Source organism: Eubalaena glacialis, chromosome 16 (genome assembly GCF_028564815.1).
Source record: "Eubalaena glacialis isolate mEubGla1 chromosome 16, mEubGla1.1.hap2.+ XY, whole genome shotgun sequence".
NCBI classification, from domain to species: domain Eukaryota; kingdom Metazoa; phylum Chordata; class Mammalia; order Artiodactyla; family Balaenidae; genus Eubalaena; species Eubalaena glacialis.
Window position 1 is genome coordinate 65113974 of NC_083731.1, and position 21639 is coordinate 65135612.

Here is a 21639-nt window from a genome sequence, read left to right on the forward strand (position 1 = left end):
ATGGTGCTCTCATAAAATCTGTGTGCTGAGGAAGATTTGATGTGCTGGCCTGGATGCTAACGTCCAGGTGGCTTCAGTGGAGCTGGAGGGTCCAGATGCAAGGTCACCCATAGAGTGGGCTTCGCTTGTAGAGGCCAGTGACCCACCCACACCCCCCCACCTGCCTTTTGTGGAGGACGGGGAGAGGCATAAAAAACAGGAGAGTCCATACTTTCCTTAGCTATGCTTTTCTATCCTTAAAACACCTAAAATAACCAGGCATTACTTTGATAATCAGAATCAAGTTATAAAAAAACTCCAATCCTTATGTGCCTGTAGAACACAAATCCAAAGCATAAGTACTTATAATTTTATTTATATTTTCAAAAGCTAACTACTAATTTGATCTGTTTTTTAGGGCATTGTGAAACTATTCAATAAAATGCCTTTTCTTTAACCTTTTTCTTTTCCCCAAATTTCTGGGAAAGCTTTTGGGTTGAACCCAAATATTTTCTTTATTTCTTTATTGAGATGTAATTCACATACCCAAACATTCATCATTTTGAAGTGTACATTTCAGTAGTTTTAATTAAAACAATTTTTTTGGCCACTGCCATGTGGCTTGCAGGATCTTAGTTCCCCGAACCAGGGATTGAAGCCGCACCCTTGGCAGTGAAAGTGTGGAGTCCTAACCACTGGACTGCCAGGGAATTCCCAATTCAGTAGTTTTGAGTACCTATATTCACAGAGTTGTGCAAGCATCACTATCTAATTCTCTGCCTCTATGGATTTGTCTATTCTGGGTATTTCTTATAAATGGAATCATACAACATGTGGTCTTTTGTGTCTGGATTCTTTCCCTTTGCATACTGTTTTCAAGGTTCATCTGTGTTGTATGTGAATCGTTACTTCATTCCTTTTTATGACTGAATAATAATCCACTGTATGGCTATACCATATTTTGTTTATCCTTTCCTTGGTTGAGGGACATTTGGGTTGTTTCTACTTTTTGGCTAACAAATATTGCTCTTATGTATATTCATGTATAAATTTTTGTGTGGATATATGTTTTAATTTCTCTTGGTATATAACTAGGAGTGGAATTTCTAGGCCATATGATAACCCTATGTTTAACTTTTTTGAGGAATTGTCAAACTTTTCCATAGCAGCTGCGCCATTTTACATTCCCACCAGCAATGTATGAGGGCTCCAATTTCTCCACACCCTTGGCAACACTTGCTGTTGTTCATCTTTTTGAATATAACCATCCTAGTGGGTGTAAAGTGGTATCTTATTGCAGTTTTGATTTGCATTTTCCTGATGACTAATGATGTTGAACATCTATTTATGTGTTTATTGGCCATTTGTGTATCTTCTTTGGAGAAATGTCTATTCACAGCCTTTGCCCGTTTTTAAGTAAGTTGTCTTTATTATTGTTGAGTTGTAGGAGTTTTCTATGTATTCTGTATACAAGTTCTTTACCAGACATCTGATTTGAAAATATTTTCTTCTATTTTGTCGGTTGTCTTTTCACTTTTTTGTTACCGTCCTTTGAAGCACTAACTTTTGATGAAGTCCAATTTATCTATTTCTCTTTTGCCACCTGTGCTTTTGGTGTCATATCTAACCATTGCCTAATTAAAGCTCACGAAGAGTTACTCGTATATTTTCTTTTAAGAGTTCTATAAGAGTATACAAATCTTACATTTAGGTATTTGGTCAACTTTGAATTAATTTTTGTATATGATGTGAGGTAGGGGTCCAACTCCATTCTTTTGCATGTTAATATCCAGTTGTCATATCAGTATTTGTTGAAAAGACTATTTTTTTCCCCCATTGAATTATATTGACACCCTTGTTGAAAATCAATTGACCCTATGTGTATGGGTTTACTTCTGGACTCTTAATTCTGTTGCAGGGATTTATATGTCTATCCTTATTCCTGTACCACACAGTCTTGATAACTATAGCTTTGCAGTAAGTTTTGAAATCAGAAAGTGTGAGTCCTTCACCTTTGTTCTCTGCACAATTATATTGGCTGTTCTGAATTCCATGCATTTTCAGAAAAATTTTAGGATGAGTTTGCCAATTTCTGCAATAAAGGCAGTGGGATTTTCATAGAAATTGTGTCAAATCTATGTATCAGTTTGGGAAGTATTGCTATCTTAGCAACATTATGTCTTCCTTCCAATTCATGAACATGAAATGTCCTTCAGTTTATTTATATCTTCTTAATTTCTTTCAACTATGTTTTGTAGTTTTCAGTGTATAAATCTTGCACTTCCTTTGTCAAATTTATTTCTAAGCATTCTTTTTGATACTATTGTAAAAGGAATTGTTTTCTTAATTTTATTTTCAGATTGTTCCTTGCTAGTGTACAGAAATACACTTGATTTTTGTATATTGATTTTGTATCCTGCAACCTTCCTATACTTATTTATTAGTTCTAATAGGGTTTTGCGTGTGTGTGTGTGGTGGGGGCTGATTCTATATACAAAATCATACCGTTTGCAAATGGGAATAGTTTTACTTTTTCCTTTCCAATCTGAATGCCTTTTAAATTCTTTTTGTTGCGTCATTGCCCTGGCTAGAACTTCCAGTACAATACTGAAAAGAAGTGGTGAGAGGGCACATCTTATTTCTGATCTTAGAGGAAAAGCTATCAGTCTTTCACCACCAAGTACGATGTGGGAATATTATCTTTTTTCATCAAATGAGCCCTTGACTTGTTTTCTAAACATAATTTTCCTATTACCTGGAACTGTTTTTTGTTCATGCTTGGGAACATTTATCTGCTTTGGATAAACCTTTTTTTCCACTGGGACACTATACCTTTTTATTAGTAGCCTCTTTAGGATTTGAGGAGCTACCTCATTTGCCAGCTCTTTCTTTATGGCCTCCTGGAACCTGGACTCCCAAAGTTAGATGTGCAGGGTATGGAGCTTTGTGGCCTGTTGTGAGGAGAAGGTCAGTGGTTTGAAGAAAAGAAGTGGATTCCTTTAGAAGAGTGTTGGGAGGAGGGTAGTTTGTGCTCTAACCTCTGTTGGATGAGTAACTGGGGACAAGCGGGCTGTGGGCTGAGTCACAGCTTGGGGTTCTGGGAATGTTGAAAAGAGTGTTTTCCATGTTTCCCAAGATGCATTTCAAGAGCACATTCCTAAGCTGTTTTGAAGGCTAGGTATTAAGGTCATAGGTACTTGAAAAGTGCTGCGTATACTTCACTTAGAGATTTATTGTGCACCTTAGTACATAAATTACGTAGGATTCAGTCTAAGGTGATGGATCAGAGAACCCCAAATATAGTGGCTTAAACAAGATGGGAGCTTCTTTCTCACTAACAGCCCAGAGGTGAACAGTACAAGGCTGGCTGAGTGACTCTCGTGCAAAGTGGCTGCTCCTGCTCCTGTCATCACATTTCATCCCAGCCAACACAGAGGAGAAAAAGCAAGTCAAGCACAGGCTTATTTCTTTCAATGACATGACTAGAGGGGACACAAATTACTTCTGCTCACATTCCCTTGTCCAGATCTTAGTCAGATGGTCATTCCCAGCTGCAAGAGAGGCTGGGAGAAAAAGTCTCTTGCTGGGCAGATAAGTGCTCAACCAAAATTTGATGGTTCTGGGAATTCCCTGGCAGTCCAATGGTTAGGACTCCATGCTCTCACTGCCGAGGGCCTGGGTTCAATTCCTGGTCAGGGAACTAAGATCCCATAAGCTGCGTGGCACAGCCAAAAAAATAAATAGATAAAAAATAAAGTTTAAAAAAAATAATAAAAATAAAAATTGAGGTTTCTATTATTAAAGAAAGACAAAGAGAATGGGTATTGGAGGACAACTAGTCGTCTCTGCCACAGAATGTTGAAGGCTTTGAGAAATCCTGTAGGCAAAAAATCTGCCTTTTTTTTCTTTTTTTTCTCTTTTTCTTTTTTTTTTTCTTAGTCTTCCTTGGAACGCACCTTGGGAAATGCCATTGTAGGTAATCTCACCCTAGTGAGGTCTGTTGAACTCCACCTCCTCCAAGACCTGAGTGCCCACAGCATGGCCTTTGCAAATTGCTTGATTGTTCCTTGGAAGGTGTCAGCCAGTGGGCTTTTCTGGAACAGAACAAGACCAGATTCTGAGCATGCAGAGCTGGTAGGATGTGAATAGTATGTTGTTGAGTTGGGAATTTTCTGTTCAAATTTCTGGGAGGGAGAGCTAAAGCAAAACAAAACAAAAAATATGACACACACCCAAAATGAGAGGATCAAGTGCCAGCCCACACATCCACACCCCAGCCAGCCTCTGGGCTGGGACAGAGGAACCAATGGCATATCTTTGTGGGGAATTATGACCAAGGCGGGCTGTATCGGCACCTCGGCCCCAAGTGTGAGAAGGCACATCTGAGCTGAGGGGCAGTAGGTGGTGATGGGGGCTTTCCTGACAACCAGCTGAGCTTGGGGACCCTGAGGAGGTTTCTCCACAGAAATATCCCTCTGGGATGGGATGGGGAAAAGGGGAGAAAGTATGGGCTTTCAAACCAGACCAGGTTAAAATCCCACCGTGCCGCCCTGTATCTGACTGATCTTGGGCACAGACGTTCTGTTTCCTCATTTATAAAATGAGGAGGTGAGTCCTTATCTCCCAGGGTCATTGTGAAAACCGAATATAGATGTAAAGCATCTAGCCCTCTTCCTCCTCCTCCTCATAACACAAGGACATTGGGCTCCTGTACCCAAGGCAAAATTAAACATCACCTATGGTGGTCACAGAGGGCAGTTCCAACCCCACTATTCCCAGTCTGAGTGAAGAAAACCAGCAGGTTTGGTCTGATGGGCCCAGAGGGAGTAAGGCAGGGAGAGAACACAGGACAAAGGTCCAAGAGATGGACTTCAAGCTTCAGCCCTGCCGGTGAGTGAATCCCGGCCCCTCTCTGGGCCTCAGCTTCCTCCAGGTTAAACACAGACCTAGGACTAAATGTCCACGAGTCTCTTTGGCCCCTACAGTTGAGTGCGCTCTGGCCCCTACCTCAGACTTGCAGCTCTTCTCAGAAAAGCAGATGGAATATGTTTGGCTTTTCAGTATGTGTTTCTTCCACACCCTTCTCCAAAATGTTTTCCTGTGCTAATTTATTTGGCTAAGGAGGTTTGTGGTGAGAGACACCAAACAGGAAATAGCTGTCATAGCTGCTGTCTGCAGCTTTTGTTTTTTTAAGGCTTTCTCCTGCCCAGCTCACCTTTCTCTGTGTCACTCTGTATTGATTGAAGGGCAGGGGTAAGTGGAAGGGGAAAGGGAAAGGGAAACACATTTTTAGAAGGGAATATTTTCCTTCAAGTTCAAAGTTTACTGAAGGGTAAGGATTATGCACAATGGCAGGATTAGGTGGTTCCTTTCCACCACAGGGCCTTTGCACACACAATTCCCTCTCCCTGGACTGCCTGCTCTTCTCTGTTTTTCTGGTTAATTCTGCTTCTTTAGGATCAGCTCAAGCATCACTTCCTCAGAAAGCCTTCCTGGCCCCCAGCCTAGGTTGGTCCTTGGTGCTATTCTTGTAGTACCTTCTTTAAGGGCACTCATCTTGGTTTGCAATGACATGTTCATTTGGGTGATTTTTTTGGGTTAATTTCTCCCCACTCTCTTGCAAGTGGACCATAAGCTCCATGAAGGCAAGGACCATCTCTAGTTTGGCCTGCCATGTATCCCCAGTGCCGGGCATGATGCCCGGCACATAGTAAGCTCTCAGTTCATACTCGTTGACTGAATGAGTTAAACGGCTCCCTTCTTCCATAGCCCAGGCAGGCTGGGCATGACACTGTGTCTGGGGTGCTCGTTCACCTTGTCCCCTCTGCTCCCTCGCTGGGCTACCATCCTCTCGCAGGTCTTTTTGCTTTCCCTTCTCTAGGGCCTTGCTCCCATCCTGCCAAAGCATCTGAAAAATGAATCCAGGGCCAAGACTGGTGCTGGGGGCCCATAATAATCCTTTCGCCAGCTACTTATAGTTTACTGGGGGAGAAGAGAGCTCTGAAGACTGAGAGACCTTTGAGGTCAAAAGGAATGAATCTCTAATGGTGGAACTTCAGTTGCCATGATTGGCAGTAAGGGGAAGAGGTGGACTTCCTTGTCACTCCAGGGAGATGTCTGATGCTAGGCTGATCCTGACACAATATTTACCTTTTCCTAGAACTCAAGGGTTCTAAAGTCAGAGAAGTCTTCTGAGCCCCCTGTGGACAGAACATGGTGTCAGCACACCATGGGTGTGTTTGAGTAGATGTATGCATGTGTGTTTGTGCGTGTGCACTTGTATGTATATGTGTGCCTGTGTATGCATATGTGTGTGTTATGAATCAGAAGGAAGGAGGCAAAGACGTGGGCCCTGGTTTTGGAGACCTGGAGGAGGGGGCAGAGCCCTCAGAGGGTCTGGTGTTGAGCTGGTAACAGCCTGATCTGTCTATTGGGCTGGAGTGGCCCTTCTTCCGCTGGGCTTGTCCTTGCTTGTCAACATTTCAAAACAGGATTACCTCTGTAATTGAGTTTTCATGCATCGCATGGGAAGGGCCCATTTCCACGTGCTCCCAGGAGGCGTGTGACCTACTGTCCTAGGCTCAGGGCCAGAGCCTGTTTTGGAACCAAAAGAGTCATGGCTTGGTTGTGGAGTCTCAGCCAAAGGAAGCCCCTGCCCAGCCAAGAACAGGTCTGGGAGGGGCAGGACCAGAGTGTGACCCCTCGCTTGCCAAGGGTATCTGGAGGGCAAGGCGTGGGGAAGGCAGCAGCAGAGTCGCCGGGCTTATGGAAGGATTCTGACTGAGGGGCCTGCCCGTCTAGGGAAACAGGAGTGTGGAGTACGTCCCTGGGAGAACTCAGGTAGACAGAGAGGAACTTGGGAAACAGGATAAATTACGCAGTGAGGTTTTTTGGTAGGTGTGTAGACTCAGAGGAAAGGAAACTCAAAAGGACACAGAGTTCAGGATCATTCTGGAAGGAGGGTTGGCTGCACGTCTCCCAAACAGAAGAGGGGCCAGCATCTGATGCCCTGTCCCAGCTCTGCCCCGATGGACGGCATTTCCTTGGGCTGAAACACAAAAAGCTCATCCAGTCAAGCTGCCTCATTTTATTTTTTATTTTTTTTAAAGATTTTTTTTGATGTGGACCATTTTTAAAGTCTTTATTGAATTTGTTACAATATTGCTTCTGTTTTCATGTTTCCGTTTTTTGGCCACGAGGCATAGAGGGATCTTAGCTCCCCGACCACGAATGGAACCCACACCCCCTCATTGGAAGGGGAAGTCTTAAACCACTGGACCGCCAGAGAAGTCCCTAGCTGCCTCATTTTAGACACAAGAAAACTGATGCTGCGGCTGAAGCTTTAAGTGACCAAACATTGTGTCTCTGACAAAAAAGTTTCAGGAAGGTGAAATCAGAGACATGAATGTACCAGGGGGAAAATGAGCTCCCCAAACCCGAAGTATAATTAACCATTATAATCTCAAGTGATTGAGGGCTGATGGAGAGATTAGCTGTGTCCAGAAGGACGTTCACTTATCAACGGCTCGCGTGCAGATAAGAGAAGTTGCGTAACCCTAGCAGGCAAGGGAGCCAGCGAGCAGCAGCTGAGGAAAACATTTGGGAGAGAGGTCACCTTGATCTGAGGAAGCCCATTGTGCTTGGAGCTGGTCCTCAGAGAAGTTACGAAACAGGTTAGGGCCACGGGCCCATGGGTCCCAGGGCACATGGCAAACTGACATCTGGATCCTTTTGTATTTTTTTTTTTTTATTTATTTATATTTCATTTATTTATTTATTTATTTTGGCTGCGTTGGGTCTTCGTTGCTGTGCTCCGGTTTTCTCTAGTTGCGGCGAGCGGGGGCTACTCTTCCTTGCGGTGCGCGGGCTTCTCATTGCAGTGGCTTCTCTCATTGCGGAGCACGGGCTCTAGGGGGCGCCGGCTTCAGTAGTTGTGGCACACGGGCTTAGTTGCTCCATGATATGTGGGATCTTCCTGGACCAGGGATCGAACCCATGTCCCCTGCATTGGCAGGCGGATTCTTAACCACTGAGCTACCAGGGAAGTCCCTGTATTTTTTTTTTTTAATTGAAATATAGTTGATTTACAATGTTGTGTTAACTTCTGCTGTACAGCAAAGTGATTCAGTTAGACATGTATATATATATATATATAAATTCTTTTCCATTATGGTTTATCATAGAATATTGAATATAGTCCTCTGTGTTCTACAGTAGGACCTTGTTGTTTATCCATTCTGTATATAATAGTTTGCATCTGCTAACCCCAAATTCCCAATCCATCCCTTTCCCATCCCCTCTTCCCCTTGGCAACCACAAGTCTATTCTCTATGTCTGTGAGTCTGTTTCTGTTTCATAAAAGTTCATCTGTGCCATATTTTAGATTCCTCTAATTTTTAATCTCGTTTGAGAAAGGGAAGAGATTGCTTCTCCTTGACCAGCTGCTGAATGGTGTTTTTAGACTGCACACAACTGTTTGTAATTTGTGATCTGAGATACCACAGTAGTCACTCTTCCTTTGTGCGAATTCTGCCTTTCAATCCTGCCACATCCTGATGTCCAGAATTCTTTTCATGTTGTATTAAGTCCCATTTTTAAAGGCAAAACTGTCCCCCGCCACGTCCTCCCCCCAAGGAAGAGAAAGAGACAGATGCATGAACATATCCGAAAGGTTGGATTAGCTTTTTCTCCTGATCATTAAGACTCTGCACTAGACAATCACTACTTTATCTCTCTTAAGATGGTGGGCACCTGGTCCAGGTTTCTTTGCTCAGAGTCGAGATGGTTGTTTTCTGAATCTCTCGTTGGCTCCACGATCCAAGAGACACAGGGAACCTGGGGATGGTCTGAGGGAAGGTGGAGGGGTCGGGAAACACAAGCCCTCCTTTCCATTGTCCTGCTTCCCTAAAAGACTGAATGGCAATTGAAGCTGTCACCTCTTTCCATATCACCAGGATGGATAGGGATCCTGGCTAAGTTGGACACACTAATCTGATAGTGAGTGGGCAGGAGGGTTGACACTTTTTCATTTTTAAAGGATAGAGTATCATTTGTCTGAAGGGTATAGGGAAGACCCTTTGTGAAGGATGAAGGTGGGTCCTTGACCTCTTAAGGCTTTTCTGTCCTGTCCCATGGCTGTCCCTCCCAGGTCTCTGGTCCTCCCTGCGGGCCTCCTGAGCTGTTGTTCTACTTTAGGGAACTGAATTCCACTTGCGCGGCTGGGCTGTCCACAGAGCCTGCAGGGCAGGCCCCACCTAAAGTCACCATTTCAGCTGCATCTCATCTGTGCCACGGAGTGAGGTGACTGTCACGTGAACTGCACCCTTTCCAGGGATGCACAATGGCCTCCGAGGTCACCCTGGGGTTTCCGAAGTTGAAGACATCCTGTTCTGGGATTTAAATAGATAAGTCTAGCATTTAAGGAGTGTGAAGTAATCTTCAAAGAGGGATGTTTATGTGAATGAGATATTGAGTGAATCCTGGCCAGAACTTTTAAAGAGACGCTCTGAAAGTTCTCCTTTCAGTGGCGGGAATTCAGTGCCAGTTATAAGAGCACCACGTGCGAGGCATTTGACAAAGGTGCTCTCATCACATTCTCAGGGCAGCTCCGTGAGGCAGGTGTCATCATCCCCAGTCTGCAGACGAGGGATTGAGGCTTAGGTCCTGGCAGCACAGAGCGGCAGAGTTGGACCACTTCTGGGTTCACCTGGGTTAAGCTCATGTTCTTCCTATCACACCAGCTGGCCCTCTGGAAAAATCTGGGTTAGTTGGCCTCCTGCCCCTCAAGGGTCAGAGGTTGGCCTTCTTGGGACTTTGATCAGGCAGTGATTTCAGAGACTTTGCCCCTTGTCAGTGAAACCCAGTGTTTGCACCAACCTTCCAGCTGGTGCCTGACAATGTCAGAACTGAGGTCAGTGTTGCTATGGTAACATGTGACTTCCAGAGAAGGGGCTGATGAGTGAAGTTCCAGGCTCCCCTTGCTTCCCAGGCCAGGCCCAGGGAATATGTGGAAAAGAGGAGACAGGAATTACCAGGAGAAGTATATAGAACCAGCTCTTCCAGGAGCCAGCTTGGCAGCTGCCCAGCTTGGTTCCCAAGACAGTCAAACTTATTGGGTATGAAAATAATGCCAACTGAAAACCATGGCGGCCTCATTTGCCATCCCATGGCCCTTTGTGTGTCTAGCGTAGCCCCTGTTTCATACTCTGCTTCGGCCATAACCAGGTGTGCACGACCTGTCTTCTCCACTAGCCCATGAGCTGTTGGAAGGTGTAGGTGATGTCCCCCCACACCAGGCCCCCCAGGTGCTGGTTTGTGCCTGGCACAGGCTGGACCGAGGCTTGGCTGAACTGGGTTGAAAGGAGTTCGTGTCAGAAGCAGCTAAGAGATGTTTCTTGGGCCTTCTTGGCACGACCTGTGGTTAGGACGTGACATTAATAGCTCCCAATTTTTAAACTAGCTTGGGTAACAGGAATATAGCTGAATTATGAGCTAGGAGAATTAATTCAAATGCTGGCTCTGCTACTGCCTAGTTGGATGATTTTGAGCAAGTTATTTAATGCATTGGAGTTTGAGTTTCTGGCATAAAATATGTGTCCTGAATAACCTGAGGCTTATTCAGAGAAATAAATGAGATCACACAGATGAAAACACATGGAGGTCGGCAGATGGATAAATTAGGAGTTTGGGATTAAGAGATACACACTATTATATATAAAATAGATAAACAACAAGGTCCTACTGTTTAGCACAGGGAACTATATTCAATATCCTATGATAAACCATAATGGAAAAGAATCTGAAAAAGAATATATATTTTATACACATATATATATATATATATATATATATATATATAAAACTGAATCACTTTGCTATATTGTTATATACCTGAAACTAACACAACATTGTAAATAAACTATACTTCAATTAAAAAAAAACCACTTGTAAATAGGAACTACATGATAAATAATTTTTGTGCTATTAAAAAAATATAATGAATAAGTCTAGTTATTGTAGTAGGCCTAGGGTTTCGTTTTGTTCTTCAGTGTAGTCTTAAAGACTCTCTCTGTCTCTCTCCTGCAGTCATCATCCAAATCAAAATATAGAATCTTTTCAGGAGCCTAAGAGACTCTCTCGGGGCCCTTCATAGTCAACAAACTCCCAAACGCAACTATAGATTGTATTTTCCTGTTCTCTAGCCTTGGAATATTACCTGAAAAGTCTTCATGTTTGGTCCGTCTTTGCAATCCCAGAAACACCCGCCCCCACCGCCTTTATTCTGTGTGCCCACTGAGTTTTCCCACCCAGGAAGTTACCCCATGAGCTGACAGATGAAAGGCCAGCCTCAGGGCCCACAGAATGTGGAGTCCTCCCAGACTGGAAGTGTTCCTCTAGGAAGCCTCCCATGACTTCTCCCCGCCCCGCGGGCTAGATGCACGCGCATCCCTCCATCAGTGCACTTCCATAAACTCACACCCATCTGCCTCAGAGTCATTCTCTCTCACCAGCCTATGAGCTTCCTAAGAACACAGATCATTTTCCTATCCATTCTGTATCACTTGGTCCCTGGCACACAGTAGGTGTTTGTGAAACCCAATTGAGTTGTAGACTTTGGTGTAGGGCAGGGCATCAAATTTGGCAGGTACTGAATTTGTTGCCTGGATCACTTACCTACCAATTCGCAAAACGTGGCTCCCTGCTATTCCAAGAATATGCAAATAGCTTTCCGATATGTGCATTTACTTATTAATACTTTAAAAGAAAAATGACTAAATGTCAACCACAGAGCCAGCAGCCAGAGTTGCACGACACAGATTGTCAGGGGTGAGAACCTTGGAAACTTGCTCCATGTTTTGGTGTTGAAAAGACAAACAGCCTGGGGGGTGAATTCCTGTGCCAGCAGCATGCGTGGCATAGCGACCCAGCAGCTCCTCAAGTGTAAGAAGTAGGACTAGAAGCGTGCCTGGTACTTCTCGGGCTCTGAGTATTTTTTTTTTTTTTGGCCGCTCAGTGTGCAGCTCCTTGACCAGGGATCAAACCCAGGCTCACGGCAGTGAAAGCGCCGAGTCCTAACCACTGGACTGCCAGGGAAGTCCCTCTGTGCGTGTTTTGCTGGCACAGCTTAGAAGATGTGGTTTTACAGGGAGAGCCGCAAAGCTGTTTCTGTGCTTTCTCCATTTTTTCTGTCCTTTGGCCCAGTGTTAACTCACCTGGGGGGTGTTAATTCTGGGGCCTTAGTTCAGTTGCTTGTTACATTTCACTGGGAGGACCAGGCTGCATGCTCTGTTCTCCATCCTCTTCAATCCATTGTCGACATAACCACCAGTGTCATATCTTGACCACGGGATCATCACCTGCTTGAAACTTTCATGGCTTCTTATTGTCCTAAGGATAGATTTTTTAAATAACAGCTTTACTAAGATGTAATTCATGTACTACAGAGGCCACCCTTTTAAAGAGTACGATTCTGTTGTCTTTAGTATATTCACAGAGTTGGGCAACCATTACCACTATCTAATTCCAGAAGATTGTCATCTCCCCCAAAGAAATCTTGTACCCATTAGTCCTCACACCCCATTCCCCTTTCCTTTGAACCCCTGGCAACCACTAGTCTATTTCTGTCTCTTTGGATTTGTCTCTTCTGCATATTTCATATAAATGGACTCATATAATATGTGGTCTTTTGTGTTTGGCTTCCTTCACTTAGGTAATGTTTTCAAGGTTCATCCAAGTTGTAGCACGAATCAGTCCTTCATTCCTTTTTATGGCTGAGTACTATTTCATTGTATTGATTTACCACATCTTGTTTATCCATTCATTTATTGGGGGACATTTTGGTTGTCTCTACTTTTTGGCTATTATGAACATTTTGTGTGGACATAATTTTCTTTTTTCTTTCCTTTCTTGGGGGAGTATATACCTAGGAGTGGAATTTCTGAGTTGTGCGGTACTTAAGGATATATTTCAACTCCTTAGCTTGAGGCCAGGGCCCTGCCCATTCTGGGCCCTGCACTCAGGCTCCTGCTACGCCTTGGCCCAGACCCCGCTCTTCTCTCTGGCAAGAGTAGGCAGATTCAGCTCTCCTAACACACCACACCCTCATACTTCCTGCCTTTTCACGTGCCATCCACCCCTTGGATGGCCTTTCTCTGACCTCTCCACCTGGGCAACTCCTCCAACTTTCAGTTCCGGCATCACCACCAGCCGGGGATTCTACAATGAACAAAGACAAATCCCTGCTCTTATGGAGCTCACGTCAGAGTGGGGGAAATAGGCAAAATAATATAGCAATGTATGAACCTGCATACACATAGGTAGCTAGCTACTTACCAAAAGTTTATGTTTTGGGGAATTATTGCTGTCCCAACAGGAAAGAGGATTCTGTGTTCGTGCCTTCCTGTACCCAGGAGTGGCCATGTGATTAACTCTTGCCAGTGGTATGTGAATAAGATGAATCTGTCGCTTCTGGGAGGGAGCGTTTAAGAAGTGGGTGGGTTTTCTCCATGATCTTTTCCCTCTGCAGTCAGGGTGCAGGGGACTTTGAGGCCATAAGGAATGACAGGTCCACGAGAAGGAAGGAGCCTGGGTGCCTGAATCACCGCGTGGAAGGAAGCCATAGGCTGACCAGGAACATCGCACTGGGAGTGAGAAATCCACCTGTGTTGTTTTAGGCCATGGAAATGGCTTCATCTTTCTTACATGAAGCATTAGTATTTCCCATTTTATCTTCTTACTCCTAGTCACACAAATGATCTTTCTCTGAATCTACCCTCCTTAAACAAAGTAGAGCAGGGGATTCATAAACACCCACAAGGTTGTTTAATCATAGCAAGAACTCGAAAAAAGCCTACTTTCATTCTTTCTCCATTTCAAATACCCACAGCATCTGCCACAGTGCAAACACTCCACACATTATCAAATTGAATCTTTATCAAATTGAATCAAGGATGCTAGGAAATACATTGAATTTACCAAAAGGAGGCACAGTTTATTTAGAAAGTAAAGTTGTGGAGGAATAAATTAGGAGTTTGGGATTAACATATACACACTACTATATATAAAACAGACAAACAACAAGGTCCTACTGTATAGCACAAGGAACTATACTCAATATTTTATAATAACCTATAAGGGCAAAGAATCTGAAAAAGGATATATATATATGTGTATATATATGTGTGTGTGTAAAACTGAATCACTTTGCTGTACACCAGAAACTAACACAACATTGTACATCAACTATACTTCAATTTAAAAAAACCAACCAAACCAAAAAAAAAAAAAAAAAAAGAACCCACAAAAACAAACAACAAAAAAAAAGTGAAGTTGTGATGACAACTAGTATCTTAATCAGTCACATGAAAAAGTTTGTCGATCCACCCAGTGATGCAGGAGGAAAGAGCTGGTTTGTGCCCTGGGGTGGCATCTAACAGACACCAACAGGTGTTCCTGGCTTGTTGCTGGGTGACTGTTGCTTCATGTTTAAGTTCACTGGCCACAGACACCTGCGTTTTTGCATGTATTGCTCAGACCACAAAAATCCCCGTTGTAACATTTGAGTACCCAGGAGTGGTTAACTCCAAACTGGCCCAAACGCTGTCCTTTTACCTCCGCAGTGGGAACCAGTATTTTAAGTGTTCCAAATACTGGAGACACAAGATTCACGATCTGGGGTTCCTGCTCCTCGGAGTTCACCAGGGTTGAGTGTCTTCCCACTGGAGGTTTATGGTTTCCACATCAAGTTATTACAGCTGCACTTGACTGAGCGTGGACCATGTGGCAGGCACTGTCTAAGCACTTTCATATTTTATCTCACCATATCCACGATAGTCCTATGAGTTTGCCACCGTTATTGGCCCCATTCTACCCATGAGGAACCTGTGGGGTTAAGCAATTTGCCTAAGGTCACACGGTAGGTGAGAAGAGGAGACAGGTGTCCGTGCAGGTCTGTCTGAACCTAGAGTCAAATCCCCTTAACAACCATGTTTCAGAGCAGAATGTAGAACTGCTGACTGTTGTGAGCGATGTGAGTATAACGTGGGAATGCAAATCATTTCTATGGTGCCTCTCTGGGCCCCAAGCTGTGTGGTTGGATTGGTTCAGAGCCTTTGCTGGAGATTCAGGTCAGCTTTGGAAGTGGGCTTGAAAGGAAGAAAGAGAAAGAGAGGAGGAGGGAGGGGGAGAGAGAGGGGGAGAGGGAGAGAAGGAGAAGGAGAAGGAGAAATTTTCATTAAGCATATTCTAATGGCATTAAGGCATGCTCCTTTTTCTGTTTCAGGTAAATGGTGGTCCCCTTGTAATGAGAGAATCCCCAAAGCTCCCATTTAGAAGGAGCCTAATAGCACTTAGCTCGGGCTTCAGCCTTTAGCCTCCAGGAAAGATTGAAGAAATGATCCTCTAGACTGGTTTCCTCATCACTGTGACGGGGCTTTGGGGTGCAGGGCAGACTGGATGGCCTTGAGGCTGGCTTACAGGGCTGGAAGAGGCTTTAGTGTCTGACATTCCTGGGATAGAGAAAAGCCAAGGTTTGCATTTCTTCTCTAGGATGGTGTCCATTAACCCGCTGACCCACTGAGGTTGTATCTCTGGCTCCCATCTCTCCTCTGGAGGAGATGGGGTTGAGAAATGCTCAGGGACTGAATATTGGGGCTTTGGGGGTTGGGTTTCAACAGTGTTGAAAAAGTAACTAGGAATAGGAACTGTCCATGATTAGATTTTGACTGAAGAATTTACTCTTTTTAAATTAGTTTCCACCTTTCGTGTTTGCATTTTCTCTGTTTTTCTTTCTTTCCTGGTTATAGTAGATTGATTTATTGGCTCATTCTTCACTTCTCCCTGATTTCACACCTTTTTCTGTGTGATTCTCTGGTTCCTTCCACTAGAGAGGCAGAGTTTATTTGTTCTTGACTTTGTGCTTGCCAAGTGACTTGTTTTAGCCAATGGATTGTTAACAGACATACAAGCAAGGACTTGACATGTACTTGCATGGTTGGGCTTATTTTTTCATGCATTTGCCATCGTCATGAGAACATGCCAAGCTAGCCCACTGGTCCTAGGAGGATAAGAGACACATGGAGCAGATTTGGTCTCAACTTGTGGTTTAGAGCTGCCCAGTAAGCTCAGCCGGTATCATATTGGCTCCAGCCAATACACACAAGTGCATGAGTGAAATGCATGCTTATTATTGTATGCCATTGAAATTCTGTGGTTGTTTGTTATGCAGTGATAGCTGACTGATACATGAGTAGAAGTTCCTTTTGAGGCACTTCTTTGTTGAATTTATAAGTAAAAAGTTTTATTTCTTTTGCCTTGGGAGATTGATCTAAGAAAATATTGCTAGGATTTATGTCAGAAAATATTTTGTCTATGTTCTCTTGTAGGAGTTTTGTGGTGTCATGTCTTGTATTTAGGTCTTTAAACCAATTTTTTTTTTATATATCTTTTTTTTTTTTTGGCCGTGTTGGGTCTTTGTTGTTGTGTGCAGGCTTTCTCTAGTTGTGTTGACTGGGGGCTACTCTTTGTTGCAGTGCATGGGCTTCTCATTGTGGTGGCTTCTCCTGTTGCGGAGCATGGGCTCTAGGAGTGTGGGCTTCAGTAGTTGTGGCATGAGGGCTCAGTAGTTGTGGCTCACGGGCTGTAAAGGGCAGGCTCAGTAGTTGTGGCACACAGGCTTAGTTGCTCTGTGCCATGTGGGAACTTCCTGGACCAGGGATCGAACCTGTGTCCCCTGCATTGGCAGGAGAATTCTTAACCACTGTGCCACCAGGGAAGTCCCCTTTAAACCATTTTGAGTTTATTTTTGTATCTGGTGTGAGGGAGTGTTCTAATTACTATATATATAAAATAGATAAGCAAAAAGGATTTACTGTATGGCATGGGGAAGTATATTCAATATCTTTAAATAACCTATAATAGAAAATAATCTGAAAAAATATATAACTGAATCACTTTGCTGTACACCTGAAACTAACACAATATTGTAAATCAACTATATTTCAATTAAAAAAAAAAAAGAATTTTTACAAACCTTAGTTAGGATATCTGCTGGAGTCTAAAGTTCCTGAGTCCAGAAGGCCATCTTCAAATTCTGAGAAGGGCTGGGGCAAGTCTAGAAAAAAAAAGAGTTAGGAGACACTAATCATTCTAGAACAAGAATCTGTTATTATACCTTGAATACATAGTTCATTGTAAATGAATTATTACATTTTATCTTCAGGTTAAAGCTTTAGAATGTTCAACTCTGGTGAGGTAAACTGAGACTGCTTGGGAGGGAAGTTTTGGATGTACCTGAAATTTGCACAGTTTGAAATGTGAGACTGTGAGGACACCATGTGACTAGAAAGAACCCCAATGCCTTCAAATCCATCCAATCCTTTAAGGATGGACTATATTTTTAAACATAGCATTTTTGTTCTGATTATGACAAATACCCATTTTGGAAAATGCAGAAAGCAATAATGAAGAAAATGAAAGTCAGCTATAATCCTACTACTCAAAGATAATTACAATGAACATTTTGGTATTTTCCCAGTGACTTTTAAAAATGCATTTTATCTTGACTATTTTTAGTGCCATAACTTTATATCTTAAGGATTTTTTCATGCTGTTAAAGACTCTTGGTAAACACCAATTTCAATGAATGTTGCTGTTTCATAGATGGTTATCCTGTTCTTTTTGTTACTCCTCCCCTAATGTTAGTAATTTAATTATTTCCAATTTTTCCCAAGTATAAATAATACTTACATAAATATCCTTGTGCACATTTTTCCTTAGTTTTTATTGTCTTCTTAAAATAGATTCCTAGAAGTGCAAAATAAGTATTTTTAAGAGTCAGAGAATAATTTCTGAAGTTAATTGTACCAGTTTATACTCTTATCAGATACGTGTGAGCGTTTTTATTTCACTCTTCCCTAGTGTACTTTGAGGATACTTTAAACATCTTTGCTGTTAAAGTGAATTTTTTAAAAATGGCATTTGTCTTGGGATTTCCCTGGCAGTCCAGTGGTTAAGACTCTGCGCTTCCAATACAGGGGGCGTGGGTTCCATCCCTGGTGGGGGAACTAAGATCCCGCCACGCGCAGCCTGGCCAAAAAAGGGAAAAAAATGGCGTTTTATCTTAATTTGCGTTTCTTTGAAGTCAATGTCTCTACTCCATGTCTGCCCTGGGGTCGCCGAAGAGACTGGAGAAACGCGCACACCCTTGCTGCCTGATTTCACTTAATGCCATAACTCAAGTGGGCCCTTGGTTTGCCCCGCAATCTGACTCTATTTTCCTTTCTCCTAAACTGCTATTTCACACCTTCTCTTCTTTCTTCCTCCCTCCTCCCTCCCTCCTCCCTCTCTGCTGGTGACCTCACTCTGTATTTCACTGGGAAAATGAATAGAACTTCCACATGCTCCCTCCACCATCCTGCTTGTATTGGTGTCCGCTTACTCTGCCCTCCTTCCTGTAATTAGACCATCATGGGACCAGCCCCTTTGATGTTCACTAGATCTACTCCTTTCTTGACCACCTAAGCACTTCACGCTGGCAACTCTCTCCACTCTGTCCCGCGTTATTCCGATTAGTACGCACAAACACGCTCTAATGTCTCCTACCTGAAAAACAAACACAACCAAACTCCAAACCTCCATTCACTCCACGTTTTCCTCCAGCGACCACCTCTCTTTTCTCCTTTAGAGCAAAAGTCCTCAAAAGATTTGTCTCGCTCACTGTCTCTGCTTCCTCTCCTCCCATTCTCTCTTGGTCACACTTAAATCAGTCTTCACTGTTTTGCCAAAATTGTCATTGCCAAGGTCACAAATGACCCCCATGTTGCCAGTGGTCAATGCAACTTCTTGATCTCGGTAGCATTGGAAACAATTGGTCATCCCTGAAGGCTTACTTCATCCTGGCTTCTGGGACATCGCTGGTTCTCCTCCTAACGGTTGTTCTCAGTCTCTTTGCTGTTTCTCTGTATCTCCGTATCTGAAGGTTGGAGGTCCTGCGGCTTAGCCCTTGGACTTCTCCTCTTTATTCACTTTCATTCCCATTTGATCAACTCAGTTGCATGACTTTAAATGACATCTAATATGCTGATGATTCTAAGAGTTATGTCTCTAGGCGGATCCCAGACTCATGCCCCTAGCTGCCTGCTTGACTTTGCCAATTGGCTATCTAACATTATCTCCAAATTAATCTGTCCAAACAAACTCCTGATTCCATCTTTATCTCAAATATGCAATCTTCCTCAGGTAAACCCCTCCTTCCACTTGTTAACGCCTCAAACTTTGGAGTCAGCTTTGATTCTATTCTTTCTTTCACATTCCTGATCCAATCCTTCATGGATGATATTGACTCAATCTTCAAAATATACCCCATTCACCTCTCACTGCCTCCAGCACTTCCACTCTGGTCCAAGCCATCATCTTTTCTCACTTGAATTATTGCAAATCCTCCCAGTTAATCTCCAAATGTTCAGTCTTTCCCACTTTCCCTTTCTCCCAAAACTATCCTCCACACAGGGGCTGAGTGATCCTTTCAAAGCCAAAGTCAGATCATGTCACTCCTCCCATCAACACTCATGACTTCCCATTCACCCCACCCAGGGTACAGTCAGGGTCCTGGTCTAGGAGGACCCACGTGCTCCGGTCCCCGCTAACCTCTGCACTCATCTCCTCCCACTTATGTCCCTACTTCCTGTGCTCCAGTCAAATGGGCCTCTTCCATTCCTTGGACATGAACCGTGTGCGCCCATTTCAGGACCTTTGTGCTCACCGTTCCCTCCATCTGGGGTGTTCTTCTTCATCTAGATCAACTAGACGATGGATGTACATGTTCTTGTCAAGGGGACTGCAAGAGAGTCCCACTGATTGAGGGCATGTACTAAGAACCCACGCCTGCCCCATGAGACAAAGACAGCTTTCAACACCTTCTCCTTCCAGAGGGAGCAAAGTCAGCTCATGACAGCACCTGAAAAGGAGGAACTTTCCTTCCTCTAATGCCCCACTTCTCCCTCCTCCCTGTCTCCCCACCCACTGACCCAGGAGGGTTCAGAAATCATGGTTAGCAAAATGGTAAGGATGAGTAAGTGGAGTAAAATTGGAAAAAAGATGAGGAAAAGAGAAAAGGTAATTATATCTCCCTTCTGTGCTATAGGCTTTCTGCCTACAATAAGGCTGAGCTGTGGGGGAAGGCTAGTCATTGGGCTTTTAAAAAAAGTTGGGCTTTGACTATTATAAGGTACTGGGCATTCTAATTTCTCACTGGATGGCCAGAAGAATCCTGAGATCTGCCTGAGTTTTCATCCAGGGCAGGAGAAAAACTAGCCCAACAGGATGGTTATGAAGGGAGGTCGGTTTATGATTTCGTTCCATGACGCTTGCTCATTCTATGTACATGTATAAAACACCAGGCGCACAATATGCCATCCACAATGGTTATTAATCTTTCTTCTCTCTGCTAGAGGTTGATTTTTCAACCTGAACCAAAATAAGCAGCGAATGTGCTAGTATATTACAAGTAAAAACACCAGCAATCTAATTAAAGGTGAGTTTTAATTTTCTTTGTTTTTTGTTTTGGCTGGTAAGGTAGAGTCCAAAGCTGTCTGGCGACTCTGAGCTGAGGTTGAGTGTGTCCGTTCCTGTGAGTGCACCCAGGGTTCTCTGAGGATTAGGCAGGAGAGAAGAAAGAACCAGGAAAAAAGCAGAGGAGACCAGCGAGGAGCAGAAGGGAGCACGAGGAAAACAGAATAAGAACTGAAAAACCAAATGCAAAATATATCTGATATGGAATTGTAACAGGCACTGATATTGCCTCAGGATGCACTATTTAAAATGTATATTTTATCCATATTTATTCTATGTGTGTATATTATTTGGTCATTTATTTAGGTTAGATTTATATTCCTGTAGGAAAACACTGCAGGTGTTAGGCTGAGGTTTGGTTATAGTGGCTAGTCCTCTTAACAGCTATGACCCTCCCTTGGAATTTGAGTAGAGTTTTGATAAGGGAAAGGAAAGGAACCATTAGAAGGTTTTAGAACCTCCAGAGAAGGCAATTTTACCACATTCTTTAGATACACCAGTGTGGACAACTTCTCTCTGCAAAATGGCACCACGTTCCTGGAAAGCAGGAGTGACATGAATTTCAATGCTTATAGTGACTATTTCCCTCCAACTTTCTAGACCTGGAACTTAATTAGAAAATTGATCTTCCAGAGGAGATTGGCCTCCTTATACTTACTCTCAAAATCTAGTAGTCAATTTAAAAAACTCACTCGAACTGTCACTTCTAGCCAAAATGCAGTAACAGCAACAGGAATTACTCTCTTGTGAGCCTGAAATAGCAGAAAACAGACAAATTACATGAAACAATGGTTTTTAAGATATTGGCAATCAGATCAGGCAAGGAAGTACGGGTGATCCCTGAGATGTGGCAAATAAACAAGGTGTGCCCTACGATTGCTACAGTTTATTGTCTCAAGAGAGTTTCCAGGCTGCAGCATAGGGAGGGGAACTGAGGCAGAGCCTGCTGGTCTCCCTGAGTTGAGGAGTTGGATCTGAGAGTTTGGGGAGACCAAGAGGAGAGAAGAATGCACAGAAAAAGAATTCTATTTAAAATGAATAACCAGCAAGAACCTACTGTATAGCACTGGGAACTTTGCTCAATATTATGTA